Consider the following 15470-nt stretch of genomic DNA (forward strand, 5'->3'; position numbering starts at 1 on the left):
CCTAGGTACAGGCCAAGGATTGGGGCTGGTGGCAAGAAAAGTGTAGTCTGGTTTCCTTAGCACTAGTCAGAAGCAGGCAAAAAAGGGTAGTCCAGGTCCAAGCAGAGGTCAAATCCAAAATATGAGCCAGGAAGACGGCAAGGAGGACAGATTGGAGAGGCAAGGCGGGCTGGATGAGGCAAGGAGCAGGAACCCACAGCAATACATACAGCAAGGCAAGAGACCTGTCGCTGAGGTAAAGCTCAAGGGGAGAGCTCTGGTTAAATACCGGAAGGCGCTGATGTCATCAGCAATCGTTAGTGGCTGCATATCTTTCGTAGGGCCTACAAGGCTGGGACTGGAGTGGCAGGACAGGAGTGTCAATAGCTGATGGTGGTGTCCATGCTACATCGGGGGCACAAGATCCACACAGAGGTGAATGCTGCTAGTCTTAGGACAATCGTGCAACCAACAAATGTTATAGATTACTTCAATAAAATTTTAATTGCAAAAAAGAAAAAAAAAACCACATAGCTTTATTCTAGATATGTGTTTTTCATATACAAACCTTTTCCCATCTTATCAACGACTTCATGATTTTTGGCCTGCTGCTTTGAGACAGGCAGGACAATATACCCTTTTTCCCTGGGCAAGTGCAATTGTGGATTCTAGGATTTTTTAGTCCAGTGCAAGCAAAGCATTCCTGATTTGGCTTAGTCAGATTATCAGTATTTTGAGACCCTGATAGGCAGTTGTCTCCTTGTAGCAGCGGCCTCTGTGTGCTCCTGGAACTATCTGGTCAGTCTTCCCAGCTATATGGCCTACACTTCCTGCTGGTAGCTCTTGTTCCTGTGTGGACATACAGCATGTATATTTCCAGTTTCTAGTCTGTAGGTTGCCAGAGCTTGATTCTCCTCCATTGTCATTGCTGGAGTCTTGCTTCCAGCATTCTCACTATACTTGATTTCAGCATAATTCTTGTTTCATCAATTCTTAAGGAATTGCTTCATCTCACCTGCCTGATTTCCGCTATTTGCTTGGGCTTCTAACTGTGCTCCTAACAAGCCCTGACTCTGTTATTCCTGCAAGTCATGCCAGCTGACCCCCTGAGGCAGGGCAAGTGTATGCATATTTGACATCCTAGGCAAACTTTTGTCCATTCTCTCTGCCCCTATCCCTCAAGTTACCAAATAGGGGCAGCTCCAGCACAGTACTTTCTTCTTTAGTGGTACTGGCTCTAGTAGAGCACGCTTCTGGATCTCATGCTGGTGGGATTTTGCCACCCCCAAAATCTTGGTGCTCTAGGCAGTTGCCTTATTTTCCTAATGGAAGCACTGGCCCTGTGTGAGGGCCCTGTGTGAGCCCTCACACAGGCAGAAAACACCTTTATCTGCTCCAGTTGAAACATACCAGTCTTGCTGTGACTGTATACAGGCCATGCATGTCTTCAGGGCACAACTCCAGCTGACTACGCCCCTACATTTTGTAGTCTTTGATTAGTCCATTGATCAACTGCTCTCTCAGCTGAGTAAGAAACAGGTGCTGTCTTTCTTGAGGTAATCCACTGTCCCAAGCAGGATGATTTCTCATCCAAACAAAGCTGGCAGTTGCACCAGTATCATTGAAAAACATTCATTGGCCACCTCTTTGGTTTTTCATTTGCAAGTAGTCATATGTGCTAAGTGATCCAGATTGTCCATTCTACCTTTTGGTTTGTTACAATCGGAATAAGTAGTTTTCTTTCCTTTCCAGCTATTGTCATATCATGTAGTGCATTGTTGAGAGCAGCTGCTTTAGACTTCTGGAGCAATTATATAAAACTAAAGTAAGATTCCCATCAAAAGCAAAAATGGATGAGACTTTCTCTCTTTTGAGATCAGGCTCAATTTAACTTAGAATATAAGCCTTGCTTATCTTGATGGTGTTATGAACGCTCCTGCCCGCGGGTTCCCCCGCGAGCAGGCTCACTCACGCCATGCTGTTTCTTCACCGATGCGGCAGGACGCCGCCGTCGGCCTTCCCACGCGGCTGGAGCCGCGCTCTGCTTCTCTCCCTTGCGGCCCGGAGGCCGCCCCAGATCTCCTGGTGCTCCGCGGTTGGAACCGCGGCTTTGTTTCATCTTCTTCGGGGCCCGGGACCGCCCCCGTCGCTGACTGCATCTTCGTGGTGCTAAGGCCGCAGCCCCGGGCTGGAGTAGCGGCTGGAGTTGCCCCCTGGGGCCTCCTGCAGCGGCTGGAGCCGCTGCCGACGTTGGAGCCTGCGCCCAGGCTCAGTCCTGCTTCTTCTCATGCTGTACGTCTGTGCAGGCCGCTGTCCGCGGCCCTTCACAGCTCCTGCTCTCTCCTTAGGCGCCGGCGAGCGCCTCTCTTCAGAATTTAAAGGGCCAGGCACAGGAAGTGTGTTGGCCCCACCTTCTATGGGACTTCCTGTACCAGCCCTATTAAGGGCTGCTCCGTCAGTCTGTTCTTGGCCTTGCATCGAGGTGACTTCGCTCTGGAGGCTCCTGCCTGCCAGAGCCTGTGTAAGGTCTTCTAGTCTTCAAGGAGCTCCTCGTCTCATCCATTTGTACCATGTCAAGCCTTCGTGCCTGAGGTCCTCGTCCAGGTGTCCTGATCTTCATGTCCTGGTGTCTTGTCCTGATCCTTTGTTTCCTGCTGTTCCAAGTTCCGGGATGTCCTGTTTCTGTGTCTCATCTTCGTTCTCGAGCCTTCTGGTTCCGGTAGGCTGGGGGTCTCTCGGATGATGTTTGCGTGAGTGGACTAGCCTGCTGGTGGACGTCTGTCCTGTGCTCCTGAGCCGTCATGCCTCGCCAGCCATTGTGGAGCTCCGGGCGACTTATGGCTCAGTCGTCGTAATTCCGCCGTGACTGGACTCTTTCCTGCATCTGTCCCGTTCTTCTCGTGGTCCGTGACCAGCCTCTTGGGGCTGTATAGGGCGCGTAGTGGACAGGGAGGTCCGTGACCAGCCCATTGGGTGCGCCCGTGAAGGTGGGCTGAGTAGGGTGCCCTGAGAGACAATGCAAATGTCCTCCCAGCCATACTCAAGTTGCAAGTCTCGTCTGTGATGCCATCGGCATCGATCCCAAGTCTCGTCTACGATGCCGTCTGCATCGATCCCAAGTCTAGTCATCAGTGATGCTGTGCACCAACTCAAGTTCCTGTGCTCTTGAGGCTTCCGTTTTATCTTCGTCGGTGGTGCCGTTAACAGCGACCACAAGTCTTCTATGTCTTCATGTCAAGGCCCGTCTGCCCTCAACCTCAGGCCAGGCCTGCTGCTCCATGCTGCTTGCAGCAGGTCCGAAAGGGCCTGGAATGGTCGGAGGACCATTCACCTTCCAACATCCTTGGATGTTGGCCTTGGGAGCTTGCTGGCCTGACGGAGGGTAGGCAGTCAGCCATGCGGACCCACTATCAACCCTTGGCTCGGCCCTGAAGGTCTGGGTCCGGGCTGAGGCCCATGGGCACACGAAAACACCCCCGTTCTCAACAGATGGTTCCCAGGTAGATCAGGTTTTCACTTACCTTATTCACCAGCGCAAAACTAACAGAAAAATTGCTATCATCCACAAAATTCCTTCCTGATTTATAGCAGGGCCAAACAAGATTTTGTACAGCATGACTTACCAGCTTGTGTTATTCTTCTCTAGTTTGTTTGCCCAAGTAGATATCTCCATTTGGGGGTACAATGTTGCCGCATCATAGCACCACCAAATCTTGAAGCCATACTTTGAGAGTTTGTTGGGCATAAACTGAGTAAAGAGATGTAAGAAAGCCATACTGGGTCAGGATGAGGGTCCATCAAGCATAGTATCCTGTTTCCAACAGTAGCCAATCAAGATCACAAGTACATGGCAGAATCTCGAACAGTAGATAGATCCTATGCTGCTGACATCCAGGGATAAGTAGTGGCTTTTCCCAAGTCTGGTTATTAACCATTTATGGACTTCTCCTGGAAGTTGTCCAAACCTTTTTTTTTTTTTTTAAACCCAGCTACAAACTAGCAGCCTTTACCTCGACCTCTAGCATTGAATTTCAGAGCTTAGTGTGATATCCTTTCTCAGCTTTCTCTTCTCCAAACTGAGCAGTCCTAACCTCTTTAGCCCTTCCTCATATGGGAGCTGTTCAATCTCCTTTATCATATTGGTTACCCTTCTCTGTACCTTTTCCAATTCAGCTATATCTTTCTTTTGGGATGCAGACAGCAGAATTGCACACAGTACTCCAATTGTGGTCTCACCATGGAGCGATACAAAGGTATTATGACATTGTTTTATTCTCCATTCCTTTCCTAATAATTCCTTACATTATTTGCTTGTTTGACCACCACCACCACACACTGAGCTGAGGATTTCAAAGTATTGTCCGTGATGATGCCCAAATCCTATTCCTGTGGTAACTCCTAATATGGAACCTAACATTGTAAAACTACAGTGTAGATTACTTTTCGCTATGTGCATCACTTTGCACTTGTCCACATTAAATTTCATCTGCCATTTGGATGCACAATCTTCCAGTCTCATAAGGTCTTCAGGCAGTTTCTCACAGTCTGCATTCAGACTCTTCAAAGCGGATTGCATTCAATTAATATTCAGAATTATTTTGTTTTTAGAAACAAAACCAATGTATTCACCTTTTAGACCTTTGAGGGGAACCAAATATTACCCATAACCTGCAATTAGGCTAGTGTCTTCCAGTAAAGAAAAGTGCTACACAGCTTATAAGTAGGGTTTCTGTGTTTAGGTTTTAACTGATAAACAAATTACCTCCATTGTTTGTTGGATAAACACCACAAAAACACTACCCTCCCCTGACAAGTAAGCTCTCTATCAAGTTAAACCTGCCCCCTCTTGACTGCCTTAGGACCTGCTGCTCTGTCTTTGCATCTTTTCTGCCTTGTTGGCTCCTTAGCTGTGCAAGGTCTTATGAGCTGACAGGCCCTCCTCTCTGGCTCTGCTGCACAGCTGTTCCCCACTGGGAGTGTGGGAGTTGGAGGAAGAGAACAGGAGGAGGTTGGAGAGAATGATGGGGGATGGCTGCAGAGAAACCCAACCACACTGAATCTACATAATTCTAAAATAGCTTTTAAAAATACATTTTATAAACACCCAAAAACAGAAGCCCTACTTATAAGGCTATAGCTTGTGGCTTCATCTGACATGCTGTCTTGTCAATGCTAGTTATAACTAATGAAATGGCTGATTCAGGCTGATGCTTTACGGATTCACACAAGAACAGATCAGTTCTGTTTGACCTATTGCACAATTTTTTGAGTAATCAGAATGACATCTGCGCTCTTGAAGGAACAATTCTTTTCCTTAGTGATGACATTAAGAAACTGTAATGAGTTGTCACATCTAAAGTTCAGTCTGTAATGTGAACATGACATTTCAACGTAATGCATCTCTGCTGTGTACCAGCAACACAGTATAAAGAAGGTTATTAGTATAGTTACCTCTCTTCACTAATTGTGCTATGATTCGGTTTAAAAAGGCATTTCAACCAAGCTGACTCAAGAAATTACTGATGTGGAAATGCTCTCTACAACACTAAAATACAGAGTTAACATCCTTAAAAACAAAAAAGCAAAATAAAAAAACTTTTAAATTGAAAGTCATTCTTCATGTTGTGGGGCTTGCTTTTAGTTGCCATGTAGCTTTGTCCTCCTGTTGGGCCTATCAAAAAAACAGCTTTAGTTGCTTAGCAGTCCCTAATAAACTGAGAAGGAAGTACCCTCACAATCCTAGTGTCATTGTTATATTTGAATTGTATTTTTTCTCTACCACTCTATCTTAGGGCTGTACACTCTCTCTCGAGCATTTCAACCTAGCTGTCTTTTTAATCCATTAGTGTACTTCTTTAAACTAAGTAGTAGGTAATCTCAAATCCCTAGAATTTTTTTTCCATCACCTTGTAAAGGGATTAACTGAAGTTCTGACATGGAAATAATCTTGTAAATTAACATATTACATGCCAGACATGAGGTCCTGCATTTACAGCAAAGATTCTGAAGAATTACTAGAAACTGTACCTGCTAGTTGACTATGACCATATGCACACCAATACTGAAAATTGAATACCATCCCATCTGATATTTTCTTTAGCGTTTACAGTTGTAGTTTTATTTTTTTAAAATATATACCACAGTATGGCAATAGCAGGAATTTCTTGTAACAAAAATAAGCCTAATTTATAGATGAATAACTCTGGTCCTTGAGTGTTACTAACAAGAGTGTGGTGTTTAAAAGTAAAATACTACATTTTTCAATAAACCAGGAAGTTATGCAAATAATCTTATGAATGTGGGTGTGCTGAAAACTGACTTTTTGTGGTATTGGAAGTCTACAGTTTGCCATCCGTGTCCTAAGTAAATAAAATGATTCTGCATGTAGGCTGAGATTACATTTGTACTTTTTTAAATGTATTTTCTGCTCACATCCACCCACACATCAGTTGTAATTACAGTAGCTTTGCATTTTATTTCTTGGTAGGAGGCTCTTCCTGACAGAGAAAAAATAGCTGTTTTGTGGAATAGTTGGCTAGATATTGAGGCAGTACCCCTGATTCTCTCCTCCCTTACATTGTAATGTAAACTTGCTTTTCCCTTATTTTACAATGAAACTTCCCCCTCCTCATCCACTCCCCAAGTTTATTTCTGTGGATCGGAATCTCCCAGCTGGGGGGGTATCATCCATATATTTTTTATGCAGACTATTAGAAAAGCTTAAATTTCTCTTTAGTCCAAATGTGTGAGGCAGTTCTGAAATTAGTAGGAGTAGGATGCTGAGGCAGTCTGCATCACTACAGCTTAAAGCAGTGAAGTAGTTTAGAGTACCAGACTGCGAATCAGGGAATCTTATTGCCACTCTTTGTGACCTTGGGCAAGTCACTTCATGCTTACATCGCCTCAGGTGCAAACTTAATAACTGATTCACTAAGGCTTTTCTCCAATTCTGTGTCTATGGAAAAATACCTTGATGAATCAGGCCTTTAGATGGTTAGCCTCTGGAACAGGTAAAATACCTACAATAACTGAATGTAATTTGCCTTCCGTTACCAATGATAAGGTGTAGGCTAAATACACAATAAATGTAAAAAAGCAGTAGCACTAGCTTTAGTTCCCCTAATGTCTACTTGTCTCATTCTTAGCAGTTGATGTAAAGTTGTGACACCAAGATGAAAACATAAATAACACAAATCTGATAAATAATCCACCTCTTGTATCTCACACAACCATCATATGCATGTTGAGAGACCATCATACTAAAAGCCTATGTTTAACATTCATATTGCTGCACAACCTTCTGATATGGCGTTATTTCTATTTATATCAATAACCGTGAGATGACCTCCTCTCTTTCCTTATCCAAATATTCATGCATACATGTTCTAACTAACCACGCTGAATTAGAACACATTTAGGTCACTCCACAGAACAATTCTGCATATGGTGAGGAGACTTCATACTAATAGGCTATAGGCTTTCTGGCCTGAGTCAGCAAATGGTTCTTTTGCTCATGCCTAAATATAATCAAGTGTCCCTTGTAAATTTACATTTTTCATTTTTCTTCAAATTTTCATTTTTCATTACTATGTCCCACGACAATGAATCAAAACTTTAGTAAATTTCCCAACACTGTCCATGTTTTGGAATTCTTTTCCTACATGAGCGGGACCTCATTGAATGGCATTTCCTCTTGAGAGCATTTCTTCTAAAGCACAAAAAAATAGTTACCATATTAACAGCCAACCACAAATGTACACGTGTTAAACTCTAATTGGAAATAGTTACATAACATTCAAAAACTTTGTTGGCCATGGAATGGGTAGACATATTTCAAATCAAGGAGTAACTGTCCACTTCCAAATTTAAATCCATAGGAGCCCATAGGATGTACAGTGTCAAATGCATGAATCCAAAACTGTTTGAATTTATTTAGCAAAGCTTCTCTGTTATCCCCTCGAAGTAACACTGGGACTCGATCAATGACTAGCCACTTTAATTCCTAAAAGAAATGTTTTTTCCAAGGACAAGCAGGATGGTAACCCTCACACATGGGTGACATCCTTGGATGGAGCCCAGCACGGAAACCTTTTGTCAAAGTTTCTAGAAACTTTGACAGGCACACTGAGCATGCCAATTGTGCCCCTGTCTACGTGGGGAGTCTCTTCTTTTCTGCAGAGCTGTCGCCTCACAGTTTTGGAGCTCACACTTCTTTTTGATAATTTGCTGCTGCAAAGTGTTTTTTCTTCACTTCCATGCATCACGCAGGGTCCCTCAACTTCTCGGCTTTTGGTTGGTAAGTTTTTGGGTCTTCGTGGTCAATCGCCAATGGCGTCTCCCCTCGGTGCCCACTAACCTTCAACCGTGCGCCGTGCTCTTTTTCCTATGGCATTTACTGGCTTCCACCAATGTCCCCAGTGCCCTCGGACTATGTCCATCATGGACCCCCATGAAGTCCATGTCCTATGCCTGGGGGCTTCCCATGATGTCCATGGCTGCGACCTCTGTGCCCAGATGACCCTTAAGGGTCGTTGGGCCTGTCTCGACAAAATGGAGAAACTCTTCAGATCCAAGTGGTCTGAGCTGGCATCAGTAACTTCCATCCCTCTCGGTAAGGATCCCCTGGCCCCGGCTCCATCGAGTTCTCCTTCCCCAGCCCTACCTGTTCCTGGGCGCGGTGCAGGGGATCGTCCACTGTCCCTGTCATCCTGTTCCTAATCAGGCTCCTCGATGTCTGCATCGGGCAAGGACCTGGAAGGATCCAAGAAGCACCGGCATTGGTCATTTTCATCCAACCCGGACCATGAGAGGGCATCTACCTCTGTGCCTCCCATGAAGCGGTCGAGGTCAGAGGAGGCCATTCCCTCCAACCCCACCACCTCTAGGTGGCCTCCATCAGCACCGGTGGAGGGCTCTGTTCCCCTTCAGCCAGGGGATACACAGATTCCGCCTGCTTCTCCTCAGCCCATTTTTCTCCTTGCCGGCTTTTGAGGAGGAGCTGGAGGAGGTGTGCAGATGGCGGTTGGCTAGGCCCTGCAGGGCCTCAAGCCTCCGTGCCCCGGGTTCCGCCTCCGCCACAAGAGCCCGCTCTACTGTTGCTTGCACCGTTGCTGGAGTGGCTCAACATGCTGCTCGGTATACTACCCACACAGCCGGCGCCAGTTCCCCAAGCCTCTCAATGACCTCTAGGTACACCGCTGCCATCTCACTGGCCTCCATACTAGTGAGCGACTCCTCTGAGGAGGAAGGGCCATCGGGCATGATGGCGGGCCAGAGACACGTGGTGCTACCTCACCGCCCAGCTCTCCCAGGGCCTTCGGGACCGATGCCCTCAGTGCCCCCAATTCCACTACCTCCATCAGCTCCCTCACCTCCCTCGAGGTCACGAGGCCCTCCGGTGCCTCTCTGTGCTTTCCAGGACCAGACTGTGTGCACTGATGGGCCTTCAGCCCTCTGCATCCCTGGAGGACTGCAGCAGGGGTGAGGCCCCCTACGACTCCGGGGGAGGTGACTGTATTCTCCTCAGAAGAATCATCAAAGCCATGGCTGAATTTGTGCCCTTCCAATTATTGACAGAGCAGGACTCCAGGCACAAAATGCTTGAGATCCTGCAGTTCATGGATGCCCCGAAAGAGGAGGTGACGGTACCAGTCCATGACATTTTCAAGAAATTGGTGCCCTGCCTGTGGGAACATCCCATCTTGATACCACCGGTTAAAAGGAAAACAGATGCAGTGTACCTGGTCCAGCCATCGACTGGCTTCAACCGCCATCAACTCCCCCCACCAGTCGGTGGTGGTAGAGTTGTCCCTGAAAAAGGCTGAGAGGGTTCATACCCATGCCTTGGCTCTGCCAGGGCAAGAACATAAAGCCCTAGATGTGTTGGCTGCCGAGTTTTCCAGGGGGCCATAAGAAGAAGAACATGCCATATTGGGTCAGACCAAGGGTCCATCAAGCCCAGTATCCTGTTTCCAATAGTGGCCAATCCAGGCCATAAGAACCTGGGAAGTACCCAAAAACTAAGTCTATTCCATGTTACTGTTGCTATTAAAGCAGTGGCTGTCAACTTAATAGCAGGTAATGGACTTCTCCTCCAAGAACTTATCCAATCCTTTTTTAAACACAGCTATACTAACTGCACTTCCTCTGGCAACAAATTCCAGAGTTTAATTGTGCGTTGAGTGAAAAAGAACTTTGCTTATTGCCCGTGTAGCTTGCTACCAGCTTTATATGGGGCAATACTCCCGAAATCTGTGGAAACAGGCCCTGAAGTTCATTGAGCGTCTGCTTCAATTCCAGGAGGATTTTCAGGCCATTGTCCAACAGGGCCTAGAGTGTGATAAACACTAAGTCCGCTCAGCTTATGATGTCTCCGAGACAGCCATGAGATTTGCAGCAGGCATTGGGGCCCGTCGGACGGCTTGGCTACGAGCCTCCAGCTTGCACCCTGAGGTACAGGACCATCTCACAGACTTACCTTGTATAGATGAGAACATGTTTTGGGGACAGGATTAAGGAGGCTGTAGCTCAATTGAAGGATTACCAAGAAACCCTTCAGCAATTGTCAGCTAGCACTTCTGACACACAGCCTACCAGGAAGCCCTCACAACAATACCCAAGATGGCCTTTCTATCAGCCTTGCAAGTATTACCTGCCTGTCCCAAAAGCCTGACAGAGGCAGTCTAGGCTGCCTAGGGCACCTACGGCTCCACCGCAGAACCTCACAATGGGATTTTGACTGGCGGCGAGGGAGTATGATCCACGCTGCCATGCAGGATGCTGGCCCCCCTGTTGGGGGTTGCCTCCAACTTTTTGCAGATCGATGGATCTCAATCACATCAGACCTCTGGGTCCTGTACTTCGTTCGCCAGGGTTACCGGTTGCATTTCCAGCAACCTCCACCCTGCTCCCCCCAAGTGAAGAGTAGCAGGGGACATCCGGATACTTCAGCCAGAGCTCTCGACCCTCCTTTCTGCTCAAGCAGTTGAACCTGATCCAGCTGACCAAAAGAGCAGAGGGTTCTACTCCAGGTATTTCCTAATTCCCAAGAAAACAGGTGGCCTCAGGCCCATACTGGACCTGAGCTTTTAAACCGCTTCCTGGTGAAGGAAAAGTTCAAGATGGTCTTGCTGGGTACCCTGATCCCCCTGCTCAAGGTGGGGGACTGGCTCTGCTCCCTCGATCTACAAGATGTATATGCCCATATCCCCATTTTTCAGGCGGATCGGCAGTATCTAAGATTTCTGGTCGACAGGCACCACTATCAGTATGATGTTCTGCCCTTTGGCCTGGTGTCTGTGCCCCGAGTTTTCACAAAATGTCTGGCAGTTGTCTGTGCCCATCTTCGAAGGCAGGGTATTCATGTGTTTCCCTACCTTGACGATTGGCTCATCAAAGGCAACTCCTGTCAAAGGGCTCAGAGCACCATGCACCTCAAGAATGACACTCTGGAGACCCTGGGATTCTTGATCAATTATCCCAAGTCCCACCTTCAGCCAGCCATGCAGCTGGACTTCATTGGGGCACGCCTGAACACTGTCCAGGAGACGGCCTACCTACCTCAGGACAGGGCAGACTTTAGCAGCTCTTGCATGACATGTCTCCAGCTGCCCGCATGCCTCTGCTCGCCAGTTCCTCCAGCTGCTGGGCTGCAGCGATGGTGCACGTTACCCCATTCACTCAGCTACACATGCGCCAGGCACAATGGTCGCTGCACTCTCATTAGTATCAGGCATTGCAGGATATGCATGTCCGCATCATGGTCACCGAAAGCTTGCGGCAATCCCTCCTGAGGTGGACAATCTCCAAAAACCTGGAGCGGGGCTGCCCCTTTTGGAATGCTCAGCCCCAAGCCATGCTCACCACCGATGCTTTTCAAACAGGGTGGGGAACGCATGTCTTAGGTTACTGCACCCAGGGGTTGAGGTCTGTTCAGGAGGCTCAGCTCCAGATCAACCTCTTGGAACTACGAGCAGTCCGCTATGCCCTGCAGGTGTTCCAAGAGCTTCTTATGAACAAGGTAGTGCTGGTTCAGACAGGTGGCCATGTGGTACCTGAACAAGCAGGGAGGAACCGGGTCATTTCCCCTCTGCCAGGAGGCAGTCCAGGTCTGGACATGGGCCATCGAGAATGGTATCACTGTCTGGGCGGTGTACTTCCGGGAGTGGTCGACATCCTGGCCGATACCTTGAGTCGGACATTCAGGCCCCACGAATGGTCCCTCAATCAGGAGGTAATGAACAGCTTTTTCTACAGCAGATTCAGGGCTCCCTGTTGGCCCCGACAGATCTGATTCCCGACCCTTCAGGACCTAACTGTGCAATCCCCAATTTGGTTGGGAAAGGCGCCAGACCTCATCACCCAGGACCTGGGCAGGCTCCATCACCCCAACATGCGGACCCTGGCCCTCACAGCTTGGATGTTGATCAGGTGACTGTAGAGGCACTTGGCCTACTGGAGGGAATATCCTGCATCCTTCTGGAGTCCAGGAAACCATCCACCAGAAAATCCTATAATATGAAGTGGAAAAGGTTCTTTCTCTGGTGCAAGGGTCACAGTTTGGATCCCTTCTCTTGCTCCCCTCCTGCACTTCTGGACTACCTATTGTCCCTCTCTGAGTTCAGTCTGCAGACTACATCAGCAAGGGTTCACCCCAGTGCCATAGGGGCATACCCATGTTTTGGATGGTTCCACAGTTTCCTGCCATCCGTTCTTTGGTCAGTTCATGAGGGGTTTGCTTCAATTGAAACCTCCCACTCGTCCCTCTGTGATCTCCTGGGATCTCAATGTGGTACTTTTGCAACTCATGAAGCCTCCATTTGAGCCATTATGTTCTTGTGATCTCAAGTACCTTTCATGGAAAGTGATCTTGGTTGCGGTCACATCGACTCGCAGGGTAGGTGAGCTGCAAGCGCTGGTGTTGTATCCACTGTATGTGAAGTTTTGTCACGACAGGGTGGTCCTACAGACTCACCTCAAGTTCCTACCCAAGGTGGTTTCGTAATTCCATCTCAACTAGTCCATTGTGCTGCAAGTTGTTTTTCCCATGGCCTCATGTTCACTGCGGTGAACGGGCTCTGCACACCTTGGATTGCAGGAGGGTGCTTACATTCTATTTGGAATGGACAGCGCCCCATCGCAACTCTACTCAGCTGTTTGTATCTTTTGACAAGTACATAGAAATAGCCAAAATATCACCTTCAGATGAAGTTTGTGATCTAGGAATTCAAACTGATGAAAATATCAACATGAAAAAACACATATCAAATAATCAAATCTGGTTACGCTAAACTCAGAATGCTTCACCATCTGAAACCATTGCTTATCTTCCAGGACTTCCACACAGTGCACCAGGCGCGAACAAAAGTACGCCGGATTTTATAAGATACGCGCGTATCTTATAAAATCCGGGGTTGCCGCGCACAAGGGGGTGCACATTTGTGCGACTTGCGCGCGCTGAGTCCTGCGCATGCTGCCCGTTCCCTCTACCCCCCTGCACCTTCCCCTCCCTTCCCCTACCTAAACCTTCCCCCTACCTTTGTTGTTAAAGTTACGCCTGCTGGCTCGCCATCACCCAACCCGGGGGCTGGTCCGGAGGCCTTGGCCACGCCCCCCGAGAATGCCCCGAAATTTGCGTCGCCCACTCGACACGCCCCCCTTGCGAAGCCCCAGGACTTACATGCATCCCGGGGCTTGCCTGTGCTGCCGAGCCTATGCAAAATAGGGTCGGCACGTGCAGGGGGCTTTTAAAAGGGTTACGCGTGTACCTTATACGCGTAACCCTTTTAAAATCCGGCCCAGTGCTACAGACTCTTAATTTTTCTAATGTAGACTACTGAAGCTCCCTATTGCTAGGCCTCAATGCAAACATAATTAAATCTCTACAGCTCCTCCAAAATGCTCCTGCCAGACTTCTCACTGGAACTAGAAAATGTGATCATATAACTCCCACTCTGATAGACCTTCATTTGCTTCTAGTATCCTTCAGAATCCAATACGAAGTGTTAACTTACTTTTAATATCATCAATAATATTGAACCATCTCCTCCTGGAATTTCAGTTCAGTCCTACAATCCAACAAGCGATCTAAGATCCCAAAACAAAGGCATTCTTTCAATCCCTTCTAGTAATATTACACATCTAACTCAAATCAGAGATCGTATGTTTTCTATTGCTGGTCCCAAACTTTGGAACTCTTTACCTAATCCACTAAGACTTAAAACTGAATAAAAGAAATTCAAACAAGATCTCAAAACATGGCTCTTAAAAAAAAAAAAAAAAAGCCTATGAGCTAACCTGAAATTATTCTTTGATACATATCCTCAAAGCTTTTAGTCAAGTTACTGATCATTCTCTTAATATCCTATTGCTTTTATAAATTCTTACATATTCTATTTGGATAATTGGAATAATTCCTTGGAATTACTAATCCTTTGTTGAAGTAATTACTAACTTTATTATAACTTTTACATCAATTATTCACACATTTACGGTATATTAATGCTGTTTGAAATGATTATTACCTTATTTACAATGTAATTTGATGCTATATATGTAAACTGATGTGATCTACCTCTGGAATGACGGTATATAAAAAGCATAAGAAGAGATTAGGGGTTGCGGTCTCCAAGCAGAAGTTATCCCATTGGCTGGCGGATTGTATCACTTTCTGCTACGCGCAGGTGGGTTTACAGCTTGATGGTCACATCAAAGCTCACTCTGTCCAGGCCAATCTGTCTCGGTGGCTCACTTGCATGCGGTTCCCATCCACGAGATCTGCAGGGCAGCGACTTGGAGTTTTCTCCACACTTTCACCTCATTACTGCCTGGACAAAGACTGTGCCGATAGGACAGTTGTTTTGGACAGTCTGTTCTCTGCAACCTCTTCCAGCCATAAAAACCCAACTCCCTCCTCCGTGGGCCTGCTCTTTGGGTGCAGGCCTACTCCTCTTTTGCTGCAGCTACAGTTGTTGTGCACATTGGCACCTGTTCTTTGCTGCCCATGTTCGGAGAGGCCTGGAGCGACTTAATCACCCATGTGTGAGGACTGCCATCCTGCTTGTTCTTGGAGAAAGAGTTGCTTACCTGTAACAGAGGTTCTCCAAGGACAGCAGGATGTTAGTTCTCACGAAACCTGCCCACCACCCTATGGAGTTGGGTTTCTCGGTTTTTTTTGTTTTTGTTTTTTTTTTCGCAAACTCTGTTATAAGACTGAAGAGGGACCCCACGTAGTTAGCGGCATGCTGGGGTATGCTCAGTGTGCCTGTCAAAGTTTCCTGTCCCGGGCTACATCCAATGTGGTCACCCATGTGTGAGAACTAACATCCTGCTGTCCTTGGAGAACACCTATTACGGGTAAGCAATTCTGCTTTCCATAGTGCTGTACCATAAGAGCCTTAGTCTTCTGCATACACAGATAGCTCCTATGATCATTTAATCTGTTTGTTTAATCTGGTTTGAATGGCTTAGTTTGCCCCACATTTACAGACCAC

At 47.0% G+C, this 15470-nt stretch overlaps 1 protein-coding gene across 5 annotated transcripts in view; it reads left to right on the plus strand.

The window, feature by feature from the left end:
* Window positions 1–15470, plus strand: part of CDK17 (cyclin dependent kinase 17) — a 407414-nt gene that overhangs the window by 302147 nt on the left and 89797 nt on the right. The window lies entirely within an intron of this gene.

This window comes from Rhinatrema bivittatum, chromosome 4 (assembly GCF_901001135.1).
Source record: "Rhinatrema bivittatum chromosome 4, aRhiBiv1.1, whole genome shotgun sequence".
In the NCBI taxonomy this organism is placed as follows: domain Eukaryota; kingdom Metazoa; phylum Chordata; class Amphibia; order Gymnophiona; family Rhinatrematidae; genus Rhinatrema; species Rhinatrema bivittatum.